Raw genomic sequence first — 10480 nt, forward strand, 5'->3', positions numbered from 1 at the left:
TATTTGTACGATATACACCAAGAACCTTAACTTAATGACGACATGCGTAATTTTAGTGTCTATATCCATGCAGTCAAGGGTACAGTGTCTACACAATTCTGTGTAACTTTGACCTAGGTATCGATATGCAAGGTCAGATGTCAAATGCTACATATTTTAGTACTACGAAGCATGTATTGCATATATGTCTGGTAAACTTTAAAGCGTGCATGAGCTTGAATGGGTAAATAGGCCAACCTTTGATTTTATGTCAAGTACTTGCGAAATCGTATCCGATATAACGTACGGTATTGAAGTCTGGGGAAGCACTTTTTCCTCCTATTTGAATTGTATTTTACTAGCTCAAAAAATGGCTGTGCGAGCAATCACACATAGCCAGTCCATGACACATTCTTCACCACTTTTCAACACTCTAGAAATTCTTGATGTACATAAACTGCACAGGTTTTTGGTCAGTACCTTTGTTTATGATTTGCTGCACAATAACTTACCACACTCTGTTGATGAATACTGCAATGTGTTAAACTATGAGTACAATACACGACAAAAAGAACAAAATAATTTATGCGTACCTACTGTGAAAACATTCTATGGTAAACAGTCAATGACATACACAGGTGCAGTTACATGGAATTCAATACAACACAGCACAAGAAATGAACCACGAAGGCAGCGATTCAAGTCATCACTATGTAAAGATTTACTAAAAGAGTTTGTAATATAACATTGTACAGTTCTAATGTAATATATGACTTCTTTTCATTATGGCACTCATATACTAGTATATAGGGGGGGTGAGGGGAGGGGGTTAAGGGTAGAGCTACTTTTTGTATATTTATTTGCACTCTAAACTTGTACCATTATTTACTTTGGCCAGGGGTCAGACACGATTAGCATAGCTATTTTCTGACTCCTGTTATCCGATCTAGTTTGCTTTTCCTGTATTTACGTTTGTATTGTACTTATTTTTGATCGGGTAATAAAATATATATCATATCATATCATATCATATATCATATTAGAAGTCTGATTTATACCTTTTACAATATAGTCTAAATGGTCCAATCGTTAGTCCGCTTACGTAATCACTCACTACCGTATTATATAAGCGGAAACAACGCGTGGATCTTTCGGGCGACTTTTACAAAGTGTTACTTTATCATTATAACGTTTACGACATACGCATTTAGTTATCATCCATATTAGCAGACTGCAGACACAATTCATACACAAATACTCTTCTTACACTGTTGATTGACATGTGTTGAACAAAGCACTTCTCCTCTGTGTCGAGTGGCACCCATCAGATATGCTAACAGGACACCTTTCTGAGGTGGAATCTGCAACAAAATATCATATAACTCACATTGCAAGGTTAACCCCCCAAAACCACCTCTGGCAACTGGACTAAACAATACAGGAAACAAAACAAAAAGTCAAAAGTGAAAAAAAAGAGAACTTCTGTATGAATCATGGTGCTTCCACGATGGGCATACAATAGTGTTACATAAACACAAATCATTTTTATTGTCTGCGAGTTTTGAACAAATCTGATATGTAGTAGTGAACATGCAAGTATATTTTCTAGTATGATCTGTTTGGCCTAATTGTGACCTAAAAGGTCAGGGGTCAGGGAAATAATGGATATTTAGGTACACTTGCCATATAATTAGTAGTCACTGTGACACTTAGGATTTTTACAGTAGACCAAACACGACGAGATATACGTGCCATTATTTTGAAGTAACCTGTAGTCATCAACTATAATAGTTAATAAGCCCATCATCTGTTCCTTCGTCACTTTGTTCGTTTATTTTGGTGTGGCTTGTTATGTGTCAGATTACATGTATACATCCATTACTTACATCAGCAACACGAGAAAAAAACTTAATTATCCAGTTTTCAACACGCTAATTAATGAAATCCGGTCAACAGCTTGTAAGACAAAAAACCAGATCAATTTTTATTACCATCATGAAAACTAAGGTATCACAACAGAGTATATTCTAATTAAGGAATAACACATTTTACTTTTTTTCCGGAGAGATTTTCGAGTCATTAATTTTCTGACAGATTACCCTAAAGAGTTTGATCAGATTACAAATGTCAACATAAATTATCAAACAGTGTATTTGAAATCAATATACTCTCCTTGGCGTAGAGTTTGTCATGGTCATTACAGAACGTGACAAGCACCACAATCGGGAGGCGGGGGGAGGGAGGGGTACTCACATAGAAAAGGTATTGTACCGCGGTTTTGACCCCCCCCCCCCCTTTTCGACGCATGTAGATTTTTGAGTCTTGATTTTTACAGCATTATGTAGAGGTTTGACCAACTTATTTTTATGACTTTTGACCCCGTGTTTTGAATGTAGTTTTTTCCACAGGTAATTTTCAGTCATCTTTATCGGAAGTAGGTGCCCCCCCCCCCCCAGTCCCCAATGAACTAGCGATGGCTGAAGCATGCACGTGTCACGTGAAAGTGTATCATTTGACTCCTGTTTCTGGCTAAAATGTTGACATTTGACCCGGGGCCATACTTATTGTACATTTGTAGAGTTTTTTGTTGTAATTTTTGTCCGGATACATATGTACCCATTACCCACCCGGGTACCCCCCCCCCCCCTCCCGACCTCAATATAGATATTAGCAATACAGATAATAGATGATATTAAGTATTTTTTAAGACAAACATCTTTAAGAATCGACACATATAGACCATGCTTTAGCTGCAAAACGGACGATATGACAAGATACTGACCGCAGCGTATAAACGTGCACAAGGTTGTGCGCATGTGCAACATTGAGCTAGTCTTTTTGCATGACTTACTGTTGTCCGTTTTGCGACCCGAGCGACCCTTAGAATAGAAATGACAGAATAGACTAGACGTAGGTTGAATTTAGCTATTTCGAGTTCAGTTCTGTATTTTTATAGTCATTAACAAGTGTATGGGCGCCAAAATCCGTTCGTATGAAATCTGTGTGCTGTCTCGCGTTTTGCTAATAGGAGGAACCGTAGCTGAGAAACGTGTACAACAATCTCAGAAGAGACACGTGAAATGAGCTTGAGAGAAATAGCTGGGATGTCCATGCCTGCATCGCGGTTTAAAGTGAATAATATAGTTATGTGATGACACAAAGAACCCGGATGAGAGAAGCGGAGAATAGACAGAAGGAAAGAACTTCTTAAAACAATTCATTCAATGTGCCATTTATCCCCGCCACCCTCCTCGATATCCATGAAAAACACCTTAAATCGTCATTTCATAGAGACAATTGAAATTTCTGTCACACTCAAGTTCAAGTACACATATCTGGTGTCAGGAGACAGTGGAGATAAAAAAAACAACTTTGGAAAAACATAAAGTAGTTAGATCAGACGGGTAAACATATTGATCGATGTGTAGTTTGACCCTTTTATTATTCACAATTGATCTAATTATTTGATCCTGACAGATGTAGTGCTGATTCTATCTCGGCTACAATTTATAAACCTACTACATGTTACCGATACTCTGAATAATGTAAATGAGTATTATTTACAAGCAAAAATATTATATGAATAGCATTGTCTATCCAGGAGAGAAATGACATAGACAATTGTTGTAACTGTACTCGAAAACAGAGATATAAATTCTCGATTTGAAAGATACTATGTACCCAAGAGTCTCATTTTGTTTGCTAATGGTTCTAAGTTCATTTTGTCATATAGTGCTAGAATTGCAACAACGATAGACAACGTCTTCACCTGTGAAATTGTTAAGGTACTGGAGCAGCAATTCACTGATATACTATCATGTTTATCAAGTTTCGAAGAGTATTGCAGACAGCTTTCATGATTACATTTAGAAGTCTTATGTTTACATTCGAATAGTGATTGTTTGGTAGTATAACTTAGAATGTATCATTTACATCATGGCTGATAAGTGCCTTATGTTTAGAAATTGTAGAAGAATTGGTTGGTACTGTTATTAGTGACAGATTAGCGACATGGTTTGACGTGTTACAGGCCAGTCGGATGACAACGTTTAAAGTTACAAGTGTCATTTAACGTTAAAGTACATATATTTGGGTCATAATACACCATCGACATTTACCAAAGCTTTGTTCTACTTAATGATTCTGACGTGTTATACAGTTACAATAGATGGATGCAATGAGGCGTCAGCAACCACTTCTCAGATAATCAGGAACGTAATTTCCGTTATATGTTTTTGCTTTGACCAGTACCGAATTTAATTTGCCCACATGAAATTCGATTTGACCCCATATTATGCAAATTATGACGCGTCGCTAATAACGGCAAAGATAAAACAGCCTTATGTAATCAAACTAAACTTAGATTTTCCGTAGACCTGAAATCTGGCTAACATTGCATTTATGATTTTGCTATAATTATTACATCTGAAAGTCATTCACAGAAATTATGTACTTGCAAATGGAGAAGCAATCAATTTAATTCCGTTTGTTATCTATAGGAAACCGTTTTTTATTTTGTTTAATTTAAAGTTATTTCAAGATTTCAAAAAAACAAAACGACTTAAATTCTGAACATCATATAACATATAGAATGCACATCAAAATATACAGACGGAGAATTCCCTTCCTTCAACCTAGCTGTTACAATCTTATTTGATTATACCGGAGGTGTACATTACACATTCACATATAGCGTTTCCCCGACCACACGTAAGAATTGATGTAGCTACATACCGTCAACACAAACCAATGCAATCAATGCTGAATATTCGTTGTATTATGTGTAATACTTGTACAAGATTAGAGCCATGGATTTATGAGACACGTCCCCTCACAGTTAAGTTGATATAATACATATTTTTTATTGCAAGCGTTTCTCACAATCATTACCCCTTTGTCATATATCTCAACCGAGACTTGTAGTATCTTCACTGAGTGTAACTATTGTGCGGGTTGCGGGCTGCTGCGGGCCGCTGCGGGTCACTTTGTTCAGGTTGCGGGCTGCTGCGGGTAACTTGGTTCAGGTTGAGGGCTGCTGCGGGTCGCTGCGGGTAACTTTGTTCAGGTTGCGGGCTGCTGTGGGCCTGGGAATGTAACTGTTGCGGGCCACTGCGGGTTACTGTGGGGAAGTGAGTAACTATTGTGCAGGCTGTGGGTTGCTATTTTTACTCACTTTTCAAAACTTGTTTGGTCACATGCGACATGCACTGTATTATTCGACAGAACCTATGTGTTGGGCTAACTGCACACATAATTTTGTATATTATACCCCCACCCCTAAACGTGATGGCTATTTTAAAACAATGATTATAGTTAGCATAGCATTGACCTCAGAAAATATCTCAATTCCACTATTACAATGTACTTTAAATGATTACATAACATTAACTATTTACTGTAACAGAGATGACAGTGGACCAACTTATCTCTGAAACAACTCTTACTGATAACAGGAAGTGGTCCTGTTGTTTTAAAAAACACCAAGTCGAGATTATGGCTGAAATCTATCTTATACAATCAAATTAGTCTGACTAGTTACGCAATGGCTCCCACACACTATCCTGACCACAGTAAGATGACAACCAGTAGTCAGGCAGTAGTTTAATACATCACTGAGGAACAGAAAGGAATAGTGGAACAGCCACAACCTTGAAAGTGAATAATGAATAATTGAATAATCAGTACATCCAGTAATTTTGTCTCTATCACAACAGAGCTCCAAAAAAATAATCATCATCATAGTGAGGTTGACCACCATTGACTGAATACTTATGTGCTCATACAGATTATTTACGTATATGTATTCATTTGTCATTATATTTTGTAAACTTATATAAGTTTTGGATGATTTTATACAAATAATTGTCGTTTGAACAACCCGCAAATTGACCCGCAGTTAGGCCTGTCGACCCGCAAAATAACGATACTGATCTTCACTTGGGTAATGTGGAGCGATTAAGATGGATGTCATCATGATACATTTGGGGGTTTTTGGGGAAATACTTAAATATACTTTGTTGACAGCAAATGACATCACAATGTACAACGCAAACGACGCAGCCATATTGAATGAATCTATCATGATTTAACATAACTAGGCGACCAGTCAAGTGTCATCTGGACTACCCATGTTTAGGAAAACAAAGGTGCAAAAGATAATAACACAGTACTTGACAGTATTAAAATCACCAATGTTTCAAGTCAAAGTTTTTAAGATAAATGATTATCGCGATTGTAACAATAATCCTGGTATACGCTATGGGGAGTAAAGCTATAACTAGTCTTTCGATGATATGAAATACAACTAACCAGTTTGAATAAACGACGAGATACTTACATATCGGTGTCTTCATTTTAAGACCTAATGTTCACACCGACGCTTCGAGGATCATGTTGTGTGTTTACTTAAACCTTTGTCGGAGAGAACGGACATCCTCGTTGCATTAAGGTATTCGTGAAAACTCAATCTCACTTTGTTTTGGGTTCTTCATTTCTCCCCCCCCCCCAAGAGATATTATGAGAGGACAGTTGGGAAAAGGTCGTAAAGGGTGAATGGTATATCTCAACATTGTCTTTGCACGAGCGTGACGTGATAATTAGCCTATATCTTTACAATGCACTAAACCATGTTGTATTACTGTAACAATTATATTTACATGATCCACTATGCAAAAAAAACATATTGCATTGATACTAAAAGAACATTTTTTAAAAATTACAGAAAGAGATGCATACACAAGAAACGCAATACATATACGTTCTTGGTCTCAAGTGACTGTCGTAAAATACAAGATATTTTGTTCACTGTTCAAATTAATACATAGACATGAATCACACTTGAACCTTGTTTATTAGCACGACAGAAATGTTTCTGGTCATGCATAAAAAGGCTGTCTATTAGTTTTTTAAGTAATTTGTTATTTTAAAACATTACTGTACCTTAATGCATTCAGAAATGTCTTCATAAGTGCTGATACAAATCTAGTATTATATCTCATTTGCTCGAATGTGACGGCGGAGGCGGTCGTTGACACTGCACTCTAACAGCATTTCATGTTGGTGAATACAGTTAAGATGAAGTTGGTTTGGCGTTTCCCTCATGACACATTACGTTTTTTGACACAAAAATAGACATATTTCAACTCTAGACTAACAATAACAGAGACACAGCAAACACAGCAGGATCCTTTGCCCAATCACATTGAACAGTGTTAACCTAAGCATTGCTATTTTTCACTGTGCAGTAAAAACCGTCTTCTAATGAAAACAACAATGGACTTGGTGATTTTAATGGCTTCAATTGTTTATTTTCTAACTGATGAACTAGACTATTTCTACATCACCCACTGTGCACGGCGCCTATATAATTTCTTTTGCATTATAAGTTGTCTGAGTGTGTGTAAAGTGCCATGTTAGACGAGTGAAAGACCAAACCAACGTCATTTTAGCTGTAACGTACCTAATTTGCATGTCAGACTACATGTACATACATTATGTAGCACTTCTTATTGGTGGTACTTTAGCCTATTGAGACGCATCAAAGATGACAACTCTCCCTGTAGTATAGTATCAACATGTTTATACCGTCATGGACCTCTAATGCCATCAGTCTCCACTGAGAGACTACAAGATTGGAACTATGTCCCTCGACTTTCTCTAGCAACATTTCGTATAAATATTTCAATGGTGCTGGAATAATTGTTGTCGCTCTGATATATATATATATATATTTGATCACACCTTAGAAGCACACATATTTAGCTGTTCTAGTATTACGTATGTTGCAGGTATTTTATTTGTGTTAACGTATCACCCCTGGGTTTGAATGTATGCATAAATCCATACCTCAAGTTGATGCTACATATCAGAAACGAATGAAGTCGTGCGCTCCATAGGGTGTTTATTTCAATCAAATCTACGTTTACAATCGATTGCAATTTATCAGCAAATTGCACTTCCTTTGAATCTATCCTATTACGGTTTGAAGAGGGACCACAGGGGATGTTGTTGTTCTAAAGGGGCTATATATCTTGAAACGGTGTGTTTATTTGAAATAATCTCATATAATGCTATCCCGTGTGATGAAATAATATTATATAATAAATCATACCTTACAATTGATGGAAGGTCCTACGAAGTATTCGGATATGAAATCAATCTATTAGCATGACGTAATTTATTGGCTGCAAATACATTGGAAAAAGAATAACACTCACGATTACTCATTGAGCATTGTAACTACCTCGAGCTCTGTCCTTGAAGCTGCACTAGTAGCTGAAAGTCGAACGTTTTGTGTTAAAGGTTTGTTAAATGTAATGACTTACTGATAATATCGTACACTCTGTACAGTATGGAATCAAATGTGGGTGAAAGTAATGGTGTAGCAGTACACATAGTATGGTGGATAAATTTAATAAATTGAGTTTTGGGTCCGCACTCTAAATACAGCGCCCCCCCCTATGCAGTCACTATTTCAACCTGTTGCTGTACTACTTATGGTTGACTTGACAACTAATTTGCATATGAAATGTCTAAATATGGGCATTTTGAATATTATTAGTGAACGATTTTTTGGTTGATCAACACAATACTCAAGTTAAAGTTAGTTCACTTTTTTAAAAAGTTTTAGTGCATAACATGTGTGAATTTTGTTGGGCCTCGTTACTGACAGTGCCACTTTATATTGCAATCTATATCATATTGAAATCACGAAACAAAGTATTTTACCAACAGTGATACATTTTATCGTCTGGTTCAAAATATCTTCCCTGATCCAACAGTGTTATATTTTATCGTCTGGTTCAATGGGAATCTTACCAACAGAGATATATTTGTCGAGCAAAACGATACAGTGTAGCACTTCTAGTAGGATTTGGGGGGGGGGGTTAAAATATAGCAATTCTAGTAAGATTTTTGTTGGGCTAGACGATATAATGTAGCATTACAGTAAGATTTCTGTGGAGACAGACAGCGTTTTATATCAGTGTTTGAGATTTTACTTGTAGTGTGCCCAAACTAAACACACACACACACACACACACACACACACACACACAAACAGACAAACAAACAAACAAACAAACAAACAAACAAACAAACAAACAAACAAAATAAATGCCTCTAAATATCCAGGTGCACGTGAAGTTTTTGATATTTATACGATACAAACGGTAGGATAAATTTTACATATAACTGGTAAATGTACAAGCTACACAATTTTCGTGAGTGCGATGTATTACCTAGAAACATGTGTTTGAATGTCAAATAAAAATTCAATAAAAATGTTACCGTCAAAAGTGCGAAATGGTACACATTAATGACTACTTTATGACGTAGCGTTCCCTTTTCTCTAAAGAAACTGCATCGATTATTATAGATCTGTACGTTTTCATTTATTGACACCCAATGGATTTGTGTATGGGGATCGCTTCAAACATTGTAATGAATTTTGTAAGGTGATAGATAAACTCTCTGAAGCGTTCAAATGTTCAAATAATAACAGTGTATACTCGGCGTAGGCGTAGCATAATTTGCAATTCGTTTTGACAGTATTATTATCGTTGTTATTCACCAGGGACGCAAGGAAGCCGTCATATGCATATACAACAATGTAGCATATTGATTAGATAACCAAGTTGGAACTACATGAATCCATTTGTTATATCATCAAATTTATATTTGTTTGTGTATTATAGTTAGGGTTTTGTAAGTTTGCTTATTGTTTTGGTCATTCATACATTTATGATTTGAATTGACCGTCCGTTCACTACATGCTGTGAAGTGAACATGGTTCACAGGTAATGTTACATGTAAGACATCTTTCAAGAATTCTGTTGAAGTTCAAACAAAAGTTGGTAGAATCTGTTAAACGTTTAAAACATATGCTCACACACAAAGTCCCTATGGAAAGTCCTAGAAATGAAAAATAAAATATGCAGGAAAACTGTTTCAGTATATTGACTGCATTTTTAGGTACACATGTAATATGGGAGTATTCTACCAGCTTTCACTGGCTGCTGATCATGGATCGTGTTTGAACTTCAACAGATTATACCTTGTGTAGTAGTGTGCATGCTTTTACTGTTTACATCATTAACTAAATACAGAGCCCACACGGTGTAAATGATGTTTGTGTTTATTCTTTTTGGTGTCTATCTCAACATGAAACTTTGTGATCAGGCTCACTGATCTTGATAGTTCAGAACTAGCTATATAACCGAATCTCTCGGTGTATACCGAGTTCACAGTTCTCTTCAGCGACATAAAATTTGTAAATTTGTAAAATTTGTGTCTCTGTCAAGTTGAAAGTTAACACTGTCGTTCATGTCACGGAACGTAGTTTGTGCAATGCAGTACCCTACCGTCAGTGTGTAGTGTAGAGTTTTACGTACTGTGGTACAGTCCGACTCAGATAACCGCTATAACAGAGATTCGTTCGGAGTTCGTTCTAGCTCGGGGCGAATATTTATTATAGTGAGTGATTACCATAGAAAATCGAAAA

Source organism: Glandiceps talaboti, chromosome 6 (genome assembly GCF_964340395.1).
Source record: "Glandiceps talaboti chromosome 6, keGlaTala1.1, whole genome shotgun sequence".
Classification (NCBI taxonomy): domain Eukaryota; kingdom Metazoa; phylum Hemichordata; class Enteropneusta; family Spengelidae; genus Glandiceps; species Glandiceps talaboti.